The sequence below is a fragment of the Meleagris gallopavo genome, chromosome 12 (genome assembly GCF_000146605.3).
Source record: "Meleagris gallopavo isolate NT-WF06-2002-E0010 breed Aviagen turkey brand Nicholas breeding stock chromosome 12, Turkey_5.1, whole genome shotgun sequence".
Taxonomy (NCBI): domain Eukaryota; kingdom Metazoa; phylum Chordata; class Aves; order Galliformes; family Phasianidae; genus Meleagris; species Meleagris gallopavo.
Window position 1 is genome coordinate 16,345,106 of NC_015022.2, and position 10,388 is coordinate 16,355,493.

General features: G+C 45.9%; 1 protein-coding gene across 2 annotated transcripts in view; it reads right to left on the reverse strand.

The window, feature by feature from the left end:
- Window positions 1-1,994, reverse strand: part of LYSMD4 (LysM domain containing 4) — a 9,132-nt gene extending 7,138 nt beyond the window's left edge. The window contains exons 1-2 of one of the 2 annotated variants that reach the window (XM_010717542.3): window positions 1,741-1,994; window positions 1,269-1,425 (exon numbers count right to left, since the gene is read on the reverse strand). The gene's annotated coding sequence lies outside the window, so the exon portion shown is untranslated. Of the gene's footprint in view, window positions 1-1,268; window positions 1,433-1,740 lie in introns of those variants that run through there. The other variant, XM_031555347.1, reaches the window with a different exon arrangement.
- Between the last annotated feature and the right edge of the window lie 8,394 nt (window positions 1,995-10,388).

The window sequence follows — 10,388 nt, forward strand, 5'->3', positions numbered from 1 at the left end:
CGGGAAAGGGCGGCGCACAGAGGTTGTTTGAGAGGTCGGCGCTGGAACGCGCCGGGTGAGGCGCCTCTTAAAGGGCCCGCGCCGCGGGAGCGCCATGGTTGGGCCGCGCGGGGTGGGCGGCCGGAGCCGGCAGCTCCCACGTGGCGCCTGCACACCGACACGAGCTCCTGCCCAGGAAAAGCCGGACTTCATCACATTCCGATAAAGAAAAAACAACCTCAACGAAGATGTCGGTTCAGGCTTTCCAAAAAGAGCATAAACGGGAACAGGGCTCCCTCCTCCCCTCTCCTGTGATTGCTTTAAGCTCTTGCCAGATCCAGAACTGCCGTTCTCTTCACCCCTTCTGCTTTGTCCCCATCTATGCAGGCTGACTTCAGGAGCGTTCTCATTTCGCTCACATTCCTTGTATCTCGTTTCCCTTTAAGCAGCCTACTAAAAACTTATTTAATCGCAATAAAATCTATTATTTGCATTTCAGACCGCTCAGTGACAGTCCGCTACCTTCAGCTGGGAAGCCGGGGGCTGAGCGCACAGCTTGAAAGCAGCTCCGATCGCTGCCTTAACGCACCCATCCGAGGGCCGTTTCGCCCATCCCAGCACATGGGCTCACCAGCACTGGCTGGCCGCTGGGCTGCAGCTGCTCAGGTTGGCACCCGGTGGTTTCCAACTGCCCTGAACTCGCAATGGTGAAAGCTGCAATTCATAAATCACCGTAACTGTGAGCTGAGCCGTGATTGGGGATTAATAAAAGCAAGTCAGAGGGAAATCATTCACCCATTTCCTCTGCCGTATGGGTTATTAACAAGAAAAATGTAGAATAAAGAGTAATCAATAAAAGAGGAGGTGGGAACAAATACTGAACTACAGCCCTGATACAACATACAACACAAGTTAAAGAAATACGTCTTTAGCATCTGCTTCTTAATTTCAACCAGTTACTCCTGTTCAGTTGAGCATAAAATGGAAAAGACTCCAGAAGTGCATTGTGGGGCAACAGAAATCCAGTGATACTTCTGGTATCACTGAATTGCATTTCAGTAAAGTTACCATCTATTTTAAATTCAGAAGTATGAGCCAAATAGAACAAAATAATACTCTCCCATGTCTGGAGTGACTAAGCTTACGTGAGCACTGTGTAAACATTCGATTGAATTACATTCAGCAACATGTTAATATATTAAATTAATATCAGGCATATACTTAATATAGTTAACTGAGCTATGGAGTTACTCTAAGTGCATGTTTGGTAGCACTGGGTTCCACCTCACCTCTTAGAATGATCTCTCCAGTTTGCAGGGCATGTCCAGCTCAGCAGGTTCCAAACTCAGCCCCAGGCAGTTCCACACACGAGCACTCCTGCCACCACAGCCCTCGAGGGGTCTTGTGTTGAAAACAAGGAACAAAGTGATGGTTTAGGGGTCACATCTGGAAAGAAGCACAAAACCTGCGTTCATGCTGTTGTGTAGTAGCAGCCACAAGACCTGGCTTACAAAAAGCTTCACACCTTGTCTGTAGGGGAATTCCCAACTGAGGGGCAACCGAACCCAGACAAGACCTACATCTTCCTTACATAAGGGTACACCCACTTGCAAAGTGACACCCAGCCCTGCAGCATGGGGCACACACAGTGGACACAGTGGCTTGTAGTCCTCCCCAGAGAGAAGGTTGCTATTGTCTGCAAGGAGAAGCAAATTTTGTCAACCCTCTGAGTCAGCATGTGAAGCTGTGGGCACACCGTACCTCTGACTTCTTCCAGGCAAGAAGCACAGCTCTCATGTCCATCCTTGCAAGTTTTTTTTCCTCTTTGTAACACAGCAGGCATTACAATAAGCATTCATCACTCATCTCCAGCTCAGACATCAGATTAGTCCCACCTACGACGACTAAGTTTGCAACTATGCTGTGACTCAGGATTGAGACTTTCATCTTGTGAACCACAACGCAGATCTAAACAGCACTGCCGTCTCCTGGAGGAGATAATGTGTCCTTGTTCAGAGTTCTGTGCTTGGCTTCCAGCGAGCAGCACCATTTGGCTCTGGCTGCCTGGTTTATGTGATAGCAGAGACTGAATTACTTAAGAAAAAACAGATACTTACTCTTTATATAAAAACAAGTGACAAATTAAAAGTGGTTTTAATTTTGAAGTTTGTATTTTCTTGAGATTATGCCAAATCCTGGAACCTGTACTCCACACTCTGTCCTTCTAGAGGAATTTGGCTAGGGAACACACCATAAGATTTGTTCCCTTTCCTCTCCTTTACTCTTAAAGTCCTGAGTACTAGTAAAATCCTGCTCCTCCACCCCCTTTCCTGCAACTGGTAAATTGTGAAGAACAGGAATGTTCCTGGGAAGAAACCCAGGCTGAATCGCATTCAGAACAAGTCAGAGATTTCTTGCATAGCTGAAGCATGTGTTTGCAATCCCCAACTGCTGGAGCATGTAAGCCCTGCCAGCATATATTGTTCCTTCATATATTCTCAGAGAACTCTTGGCAGTGTCTAGGGTACTCTGTGGACAACATTCCACTGAGGCACTGCTCCTTGGCCCATCTGCTAATGGTGCCAGGGACAAAAAGGCTCTTGTGTAGGTATAGCAAATAGGCAGCACCACTTTTCCATGAAACTATGTTAGTGATGGTCGGAGCCATCGGTCTGCACGATGTCCTGAGCCACAGACTGGCTCCATTTGAGTTGGCTTACCTACAAGGCAAGGTTTCAGGCAGCTTCTAGGACTGGTTAACTCTGGTGTAATAAGCTTGTGCAGCCCCAGCAAAGTACTGCCCTGCAAAGAAGGACAAAACTGTGAGAACTCTAATGAATGTCCAGAAGTTATCTGGTAACTGCTGGGAAGCAGCAGACAGCCAGTACCTACACACAGCCTGCTCTCCCTTCTCCTGAGAGCTGCCACTAGCCCAGAGAGAATTTAAATTAAATCTAAATGTAATGGTTCAAAACAGGAACACGACATGGCCAAGAAGGGTGGGAAGCTGGGGACTGAGACACTGGTTGGAAGAACACCGCTTCAGTGCATCGGGGAGGAAGCTTTTGTCCTTGGCATCATGGAGTGTGCAGTACATTACAAGAGCACAGAGTGAGTCTTTGCTCAAGCTGGTGCTGGTACTGCGGAAAGGCAGGTTGATGAAAGCATCACTTGCCTTTCCAATGACCTTATCATGTGAGCAGAGCTTGCCAAGAGCTATCTCTCATTCTGCACTCCTCACAGCCTGAGCCAACAAGCCTGAACACGCTGTGCTGCTATCTGATATCGCTCAGCATTGCATGGCAGTCTCGAGCACTGCACATGCATCCTTTCGGAATGGACGATGACTTCTCTGTGCTTTTCTGCACATCACATGCTTCCTCTTTCTCCAGCTCGTCTAACTTCCAAACATGTCCAATCCAACTTTGTAATTTCTTAAATGTGAAGAACAGAGAAAACAGAAACGTCTCCCAGTTCAAGATCTTTGACCTCAGTACCTGAAATGGCTGTGCTGTGCTTAGCTTGGCGAGTTTCATTCTCGTGTAGGGTTCCCACATCTTCACTAGTGCATGGCAACAGTAATGAGCAACTAACACATGGGGGCAGCAGCAGGCTTTGCTTTCTTGTCAAACATGCAGGAACTTGTGGTTGTGGCATCCTTACAAGGTCTGATGAAACTGAGGTGTCCCAAGATTTGCGGGTCATTGTATTGGACACAAGACCAGAGTGACAGTCACGGCTGATCACACTGTGGGAAAAGCATATCCTTGGTGAGAGGATCTTTGTGGCCTCACAGCCCAGAAACCTGTGCCTCTGTCACTGCATCTGGTCTTCGTCCTGTCCCTGCAGTTCCAGTCCAAGCACTTTGTGCTCATGTTACAAAGAGCATTCAACTGGCAGACAGTGGCACCATTGTCCACAATGGCAAATATGGAGGCAGTGAAAATCCCAGGGCTCCGTTCAGACCCTGCTGCCCACCACTGCAGCAGACTGCTGAGCTTGTTGCACTGCAGGCAGGATGGAGTCCAGCATATGCCATTCAGTGGGGTGAAATGAAAAGGATGCTCTAATTTGATTGCATCAGAAGAAGGATGCAGGGTTCACATGACATCATTTATTATCTTAGAGATTCTGAATGTTCAGGTAATGGAGAAAAGCCTTAATCTTGGCAGTGAATGCGTTAAAGGCTACGTTTTCAGAGTAGGAGCATTTAGGTCAGGGAAGTTGTCCTAATTTACACTGCAAGGCTCTGCAATTGATTGCCTGATAACAGTATTTCCACAGCAGGATGTCTTTCTTGCTGCTGGAGGTGAGCAGAACTTCAGGAGTTGCTTGTGCACCTGATATTCACCTGGTCTCTCACATCAGCACCCCACACTGTGTGAGTACACATGGTGTCTGAGTGCTTACCCAAGCTGATGCTCAAAGTGGCAGGAAATAAAAAACAGCAAAAGGAATCCCAGAGAAATGGTGATGGGTTGATTATAATGAGGAATAGGAAACAAACCAGCTCTATGCCTCATGAGTAATTAGAAAATAATCATCAGACAAATGGCCAAATAGGAAAAGCATTTTCTGTAACTAAGGCTACTACTTTAATTGGAAAGTGCTGTTAATACAACTGCCTGATGGAGGCGAGAGCAATAGCACAACAGGGCTGTTGCAGATCTGCAAGTAAACAGCTGAAATGCATCCCTCAACTTCAATCTGTGACTTTCTGAAGCCAATAGAACAGCTTTAAATTTAAAACTTCTGTTGGAGCTCATGCTTCAGTTGGGCTTTGTGCCAGGACATTCAAAGACTTAGGGCATTAAGAGTCTTATGTAAAAGAAAAGACAGTGAGGAGTCGTTTGAGCTGGCTAGTAATGCACTGAGATGTAGCAAGATCTGCCTTCATTCCCTCTAAACTAACTTGTGGGGAGGGAAATTGGAAAAAATGAGATTGTATCACTTGTAACTCTTACAGCAAATCTAGGGCTGAGCACAGCCTTGGCGGATACAACTGTGTCCTGCACACAGAGCAACAGAAGGGTCCCAGCCCCAAGCTGCCTCTGCCCTTTCAATAGCTGGGCAGTGAGGTGGTCCCTGAAGGTGCCCAAAGTGCTAATCAAGCATCATTAAGGACATCCAAGGAACTGCTCTGACATCTGTTGTCTTCTATTCACTTGGAACCATAATCTCAGGGAACTCTTGTTCTTTCAGAGAGTTCAAAGTATTCATAAATCCACAGCCATGCAACGCTTTAATGGTACCTCTGCTATTCCCTGAGTTGCAGGGAATTAACTGATTCACCCATGGCTGATGCGCACAGTCAGCCTGATCCCAGCACTGGGAAACTGGGGCGAGCAAGCATTAAGCAATGAAAGATGTGTCTGACTGTCAGTAAAGATCTAGTAATGCTGCATTTACAAACAATGAACAGTATCTCACACTTGAGCACTACCAGTGTGATCACCAGGTACCAAATAAAGCACAACCAGCCAAATCTTGTACAGAAAATGAGAAAGAGCTGACCAATACCTTTTTCTACAGGCTGTGTCCCTCCTGGTTAATGCTGCAGTTCCCTGCATCTTCGCATAGGCAGAGTTTCAACAGACAGCCTGAGAATGATTACCAGGAGTCTATGCGATCCTTCCCTGGGACTCTTCACTGCCAGAAGCTGCTTTACAATATTCCCAACCATTTCCCTAAGTATCTGACATGTTGGACAAAATTAAAGAAACATGGGCCTTGGGCTTCAAGATGACTGGGAAATAGCTAATCAGGCTCTCAGCTGAGCCAATTCAAGGAAAAACATCGTCAGCAATACATTTTCTCTAACTGGAGCCAAGGAATGGGTATGTTCTCATGGGAAAATCTTCCCCTTTCCTCTAGGCCGCATGGACCTTTGAAGAGAGGGGCCCCAGTGGGCAGCAGAGGACTTTTACCATAGTGCTAGGGACTTACTCAGATGATAAAGGAAAAGAAATGCCACAAAAATGTTTCCTTTTTTTTTAGACAAGTGCTAGGAAAGCCCCTACAGCTGCAGGAGCTCTTCACATGCTCATGCAAGTGGTGGGTAAGCAGTCTAGGGAGCAGGCTACGTTTACAGCTGCTCATGGGCCCACAGTGGGGCTCACCATGTAGACACTAACCTTGTAAGGTACACTTTGTAGGTCCGGGATCCAGAATCAGGAAGGGAGTTTCACCACTTTGTGGTCTCCTCCACAAAGGACAAAGAGAAGCTGGTTCTTGGGTTGTGCTCATGAGGAGATCACAACATGGTACACGGGAGAGTGGGTGCACGTTAGCAGTGATGCCTGGCCTTTAAAACTACCAGGATCCCGTGCCCTTCTCACTTTCAATTTTGTCCCTCTTTGTGCTGAAATCAGAACACATACAAGTGAAAAAAACAAGAGGAAAAAAAAGGAGGATGGAGAGGAACTACTATGAGAATCAAAGTGATAGTAGCAACAAGATGAACACAACCCAGAGCCACCCCCCTTGCCTCACTCCTTAAAATTGATAACATCTCTCTATTCTTCCCCATTTATTACTATAGGGAAGTGCATTTTTGAGTCTTAAGGACTTCTGTGTCTAAAGAGGTGGCACTGGGGCGTGCTGCTGCACCAGTGCTGAACTTTGGGGTAGCTTTGCTTCAAGTTGCTGAGGGAAAACCACAGTAAAAGTGCTAGCTATGGATCTCAACATGATCCACATTGGACTTTAAGAACCTGCACTTATAAACTCCTTGCCTGGGAGGGAAAGAAATCTATCAAAACACTTTCAACTTACCAGAAAGCTCACACCAGCTACTCTTTGTGGAAATGTCAAGGGAACAGGACCATATCCCAGATGGCCAGGGAACACAAGGTGCTGCTGAACAGGAGGGGAAGATGCTGTACAAACATGTGGCACCTGAAGAATTGAGAAAAGCCAGGGCAGCTTCTTGGTCCAGGAGATAAATCTTCATGCCTTTTTATAGATAGGATGCATTTACAGATATTTCCAGAAAGGGGCAGTAGAGACCAAACCCACAGGATGAATAGGAAAAGACACCCTCTTCAGGGAGAAATACAAATAAAGAGTGAGAATTGCTTGCAGTGGCTTTTCCTTGGCATAGAGAGGCTCCACCATGCGTCCATTCAAATAAAACCAGCAGGACTTACATAGGCCAAAACGGGGCTGCTTGGTGTAACAATTGCAGTTTGCTCCGAGATGACTTCCTTTACCTGCTCTTCAGAGGAGAGCAGTAACCCTGCCTATGTTTCAAATACAGATACTGCATGGCTGCATGAGCTGGCACAAGGTTTTCCAGTGCACCAGAGGAGCACTATATTATGTACTACATAACACAGCCAACCCTACAGCACCAAGGTTTTCTGTCAAGCTCATGGATACTTATACCACTGCTCATCAGAAACACAATTTCACTTCCATCTGACCTTGAAAGAGTGGAGACATGACAAAAAGAGGTGCTTTTAAAATCAAGACTCTCATCAACTCATGTTGTTGAAGTCTGAAACAGGAAGGCCTGTCTCTGCACCTTTTTTTACAATCTCTTCAGACTCTCTTGAACCACAGAGCAAAATTCTAAAGCTGATTCAAGTTCTTTACATGGAGAAAACCCCATATGTTTTACTTAATTCAAACCACCTATTTTCAGCTCTTCATTGCTGCATTATGCCATCCTCTTGCATCATATGTCATCCATGGTGGAGGGGATGTCTTTGGCAGTGGAATGTCCAGAAGCCCCAGCTGTGGGACAATGCAAGCAGGCACAAACCATGCAGCCAGTCTCTTCCTTAAAGAGTTTCTAGCCTAAGAATAAGGTTTCAAAACAGGGATACAAGCGGGGAGCAACATCAGGTGAGAGACAGCTATCTGCAGCAGAGGAGGTGAGGCAGTAACAGCTTCATCAGGAAACCAAGAACCTTTTCTGATCCTGCACACAGCACAGCACAACACACCAGCAATCTGGCTGCAGACCGAAATCTTGGCTTCTCCTGAAGCCAATGGCAAACATCCCACTGGCTTCAGTGGGAGCAGGACTTCATGCCAGATCTCGTGCTTCCCATTCCTTTGCCGTAGCAATGAGAGCAAGCTTCACTTCCAAGGCAGTGTCTGCAGCTAGGGCCTTCTGGGACAGGAGAATGGTTCTCCTTGCCACCTGACAAGTATCAATGGGAAATAAAAGACTTCTTTTTAACAGAAAACTTTATTGCCCCGGGTAACAAGCTGCTTAGTGATATGAGACTCTCCAGGCTGAATTTTTTCTTTTAGGCTTCAATGTCTGTCTACAAGGTACACAAGAGCTCAATCATACAGCTTTTGGCCCTGGTGGTCACTAGTGGGAGAGATGGCATGAACAGGGTTATGCAGCTGGAAACTCTCATCTCTCCTGTCTTAATATCTCTCAATCCATACCTACCACATGGCGGTACAAATGCATACTGTGACTTACAGCAACATGGCAGACAGGAAAATTAAGATGGCCCATTTTACAGAAAGCGTATCCCAGCTGCTTTTAGCACAACAGAGTCAATGACTATTTGAGGAGTTGAAGAAAGGGATGCTGGCAGAACTGTATGCTAACTGCACAGGGCTCTATGTTTGCTCTGGCATGAAAGGTTACTTAGATCACTGTGCAGGCTGGAGATGGAAGGTTCTGGTTCCTATCAACCTGGCAGACTTGGTATAGCACAGAGGGGATGTATGTTCGGCTGTTGAAATGAGCATCTTGAGATCTCCAAGCTATTTTTGAGGTGGCAAGGTCAGGACTTACATTCCTTACAAACCTTTGCTTTCCTTGGCAATAATCAAGAGTGCTGTTAGGGAAATCCTGGTGGGTGTTTTGTGATCAGTCAAGCACAGCAGATTACATTACTGGGTGGTGTATACAGGACCTCCCATCTTCTAGACATAGTAAAACAAGTCTGTTTTCTCCAGAAATTCTGGAGTCACCAGCATGGTGCTGGCCACCTGTATTATTTCTTGGGTCACACAGAATGTCTGCTGGTCAGACTGATGTCTATACAGCTGACTGTTTGCATATCAATTCTAAAGGCAAAGGAAATTCTTAAAATCCCACAGCACAAATGTGCACTGCTACAGAAAAGCAGGTGGAGATGTGCCAAGATACAGCTCCTCAGTTGCTACCCCTCTAACAAATGCCCTGCGAGGAAAACTGGAAAGTATTTCATGAAAGAGCAAAGATAACATAAGACTATCTGGCAAAGGCTGCAATTTAATATTAATGGCTTTCCTCTAGTCATTGTATTTCCTGTTCCTAACTTAACCCATTAAAATCACCAATGGTTAGAGAAGGGCTATAAACTTTTCCACATCTAAAAACCCCTTCATCGGAAGATCTCAGAGTACTTGGCAAGTATTAAGGACTGCAGAATGGCTGTCCAGGTAGCCAGCGCGCAGAAGCCTCCTGAAGCCAAATACTGAAATTTAGGTTCTGCCCATCTCTGCAGGAATATCTTCCTGAGAAGAGCTAAGCTTCCCTTGAATTCATGCTCCACATTCAGTGTGAGAAATACCTTCCCAAGAGACAGATACGTAACATACACAGCAGTGATGCGACTGGTGTCATTTCAGCCTACTAGCCAATTTAGAATCTTGTCCACAGAGCTTCTCAGGGGTTACAATGGAGACTGCTCATGCCTGTGCATGGCTCAGCTGCTGGTATTTCTAAACAGCTCTGTTCAACAATAGCACAGGGAAGTTTGTTTTGATAGTGAGCTGGACTAGGCCCCATCTCCCCACCTCTCCCTGCCAGCTGGTACTTGCCTGCAGGAGTCCAACTATTAGTTAACGTGGATAAGAAGAGCAGAATTTTTCTCTTCCAAGTCTTGTGGTCTTTTGGTGATCCTACTGTGCCACCCACACCTTCCTTCAACTGGGCAAAATACCTGAATTATGAAGTTGACTTGCCAAGAAAAATTTAGGCCAGAAACATCTCTAGAAAGATGGGTCTTACCAAGGGCTGCAGCCTGCAAGAGAGCACAGTGCTGGCTGGGGCAAAGGGTTTGGGGAGAGAAGCATTAGTCACTGCCTGCCTCGTGTTCGGCCCTCTCGGACAGTCTCCTCTCTTGGAAGATGCACTGTTTTGCCTGTATGACTGTTGGCAGAAACTAGTGAGCAGAGCTGGTTGAAAATTTTCCATCAAAACAATATTTTTGTTTTGCCAGAAGATACTTTAAAAATTAAGTGGAAAAATCGGAGAAAAGGGCCTGGGTTTTGGCTGACATTGGTGGTTAGAAAATTCTCAAACTTGAGATTTTTTTAGCCAAAAATGGAAGTATTTGGGGTGAGGCGAGGAAAGAGAGAGGAGAAGCCTGGCAAGACTTAGCGATACCCTGAAAAACATACAAGGCATTTTTTACAAATATAAGAATGTTTTGGTCATGCTTTTTGTTTTT